This window comes from Prionailurus viverrinus, chromosome A1 (genome assembly GCF_022837055.1).
Source record: "Prionailurus viverrinus isolate Anna chromosome A1, UM_Priviv_1.0, whole genome shotgun sequence".
In the NCBI taxonomy this organism is placed as follows: domain Eukaryota; kingdom Metazoa; phylum Chordata; class Mammalia; order Carnivora; family Felidae; genus Prionailurus; species Prionailurus viverrinus.
The window spans coordinates 206,767,886-206,770,890 of NC_062561.1; the positions used below are offsets into that span (position 1 = coordinate 206,767,886).

The 3,005-nt window shown below is 38.9% G+C and overlaps 1 pseudogene; it reads right to left on the reverse strand.

The window, feature by feature from the left end:
• Nucleotides 1–749: 749 nt before the first annotated feature.
• LOC125173220 (tyrosyl-DNA phosphodiesterase 2-like) lies at nt 750–1,802 on the reverse strand (annotated as a pseudogene).
• Nucleotides 1,803–3,005: the final 1,203 nt, after the last annotated feature.

The following is a 3,005-nucleotide window of genomic DNA, read 5'->3' on the forward strand; positions in this document are numbered from 1 at the left end:
ATGGCTTTTTCATTTAAGATTATGTGAATTTGTAAAATATAATGAAAAGATCCAATCCCCCAACCTCAATAATCTCTTATTTTTACTTTTAAGTATTTACTTAAAATATAAACTATTTGGTGCCTGATTTTAAAAATAAACAAAATATAAAGGCTAGCCCAGGGGCGCCTGGGTGGCGCAGTCGGTTAAGCGTCCGACCTCAGCCAGGTCACGATCTCGCGGTCGGGGAGTTCAAGCCCCACGTCAGGCTCTGGGCTGATGGCTCAGAGCCTGGAGCCTGTTTCAGATTCTGTGCCTCCCTCTCTCTCTGCCCCTCCCCCGTTCATACTGTGTCTCTCTCTGTCCCAAAAATAAATAAAAAACGTTGAAAAAAAATTTAAATAAATAAATAAATAAATAAATAAATAAATAAATAAAGGCTAGCCCAGAGACAATGTGGCCCTACTTGAGAACCAGCTGGCAGCTCTGAGCATTATTAAAAGCTCCAACGGTCTTGGTGGCCTTTTAAGAAGAAGTCTCATATACTGAACACTAGGTATTCTTTAATTTAAATAAACATCAATATTTAGTTCTGAAATTTGAGGACACAGTTCACAAAATAAAATCACAGTAGTGTTTTCTTCTGTTACAGTGACACAGTATATCAATTCCTCCATATTAAACCTACCTTTCCAGATAAGTAGAAATTACATTTGCAAAATCCAGAATGAAATTACCAGAAAATGTAAAACTCTTATTTGAAAAATATTTCATAATATCACATCTAAGTTGCACAGAAGACCCCAGTGATCACTAGGAAATCTACCATAGTCCAGTTTTTCCAACCCAAGGAAGTCCAAACTTTGGGTAACAATAGGACCACTTTCTGCTGCTATTCTGAAACATATTTGATTAAAATGAAGCTTACAAGTAGCAGACATTCCAAGATCAGAGTTTATTTGTGTATCCCATGCATACTGGCAATGCCTAGATTTGTCAAAAACTCCCAGACAAATTATTTTTGGGTAAAGCACCCATTTGGTAACTTGGTGATCCTTAAATTTGTATCCACTGCAAATATAACTATAGCTGACTCTGGAGTTTCTTGAATTTTCTTTAAAATCATTTTTAACTGATTCATTTGTTCCTTGGCATGCTCTTTGGTGCTTTCCACATGAGAAGTCATAAGGCAAAGTTCATTTCCCAACACAGTTGCATACACACTCAAAACGTTTTTCATCATTTTTGTATTTGGAAAAGGGATATCTTGGATTTTAAATTTCACTCTCGATTTCTTCAACATTATAGCTGTGAAATATCCTTCTTCGTGACCCATAATAATCACATCACTACTTGCTCTCTTCTTTAGGTAGCTACAATATGGGGGAATAACCTCCTGTACAAATATCAAATATTATAAATATTTGAAAATCAAATATTTCAAACATTTGTAAAAATCAAATGCATAATACCTTCAGATGTGCTGGTTTTAGAACTAATGGAATCAGTTGTTTCTTTATTCATTAGGTCAACACAGGACTTTGACTTGGCTGGGGTCTGAGTGTGGCTTTCCAAAGCGCCCTCCTCCACAGGAGCTCAAAGTACAAATTCAGCACTCTCTCCATCTCCCAGTCATTCTTCACCAGATAGCACTGAGCCACGGTGGTGTCACAGCTCATGACCGAGGCAAACTCCACACAGAGAGGTTCACACGTATAAGTCCACACAAAGAGGTCCACACATAGAAGCCACTTCTTTGTCTCGGCCTCACCTTCTGCCTCATCTGCCTTCAGAGTGGCCTCCAAACCATTGGGCCCCTCCATTTACTTACTGTGGGCAGACCCCTCTTCAAAATATTTTTACATTAACCATTTTTGAAGAAGAATGGCACATTTTAAATATCCCCTTAGTTTTTTTTTTTTTTTTTTTTTTTAAGTCAGACAGTATAATATCGTCTCTGTCAACTGTTTGGGTCTTTTAAAGCAAAATCAAGGGGCGCCTGGGTGGCGCAGTCGGTTAAGCGTCCGACTTCAGCCAGGTCAGGATCTCGCGGTCTGCGAGTTCGAGCCCCGCGTCAGGCTCTGGGCTGATGGCTCAGAGCCTGGAGCCTGTTTCCGATTCTGTGTCTCCCTCTCTCTGCCCCTCCCCCGTTCATGCTCTGTCTCTCTCTGTCCCAAAAATAAATAAACGTTGAAAAAAAAAAAATTAAAAAAAAAAAAAAAAGCAAAATCAAGTTCCAAAATGAGATTATTTAGATAAATTCAGGCAATCCTTTCCTCTGTAGCATTTGAAGACAACAACAAAAAAAAACCAAAAACCTTGTAGAAACTGAATAATCTTTGACTTCTATATTAAAGAAATTGATTGAATGTTGTACCTCTGAAATTCTTCGCATCACTCACTTTTTAACCATATTCTCTCTTTGACCTCTGCATTTGGGAGGACAGTCTGGCCTGCTGGTAGTGTCAGATTAGGATTTCAGAGCCTTTGATCTGGAATGCTAGTTTTCTAGTTCAGAGTTTTCAACTTCCATTCAGCTTTGACACATGAAGGATGATGTTCCCATGCATAACACAAGGCATTTTCTTCTCTTCATCTTTCTCTTAATACTGGAGGGCAAGTGCAATAAAGTGACTTTATTATGGAATTAAACTTGAATCTTATGAAATTTATTTTAAAGTAAATCATCACCACAGTAGCAAATAACTTGATGTATAGTAGTCTCCAAGTAGTCTACTAGGCAGACTCTCCCAGAGGTACCAGAATAGAAGGGCTCACAGACCAAATTAAGATAACTGAATCATACAGTTAGATGAATCAACTGAAAACACACAGCAAGAAGCAAGAGGAGAGGGGGCAAACTGGCAGAGTAAGAGGACCCTAAGCTCACCTCATCCCACAAATACAACTAGATAACACTCACCTCAGTGTGATAACCCAGAAAACACCCTGAAGACCGGCAGAACAAACTCCACAACTAAAGGCAGAGAGGAAGCCACATCAAAGACGGTAAGAAGGGCAGATAC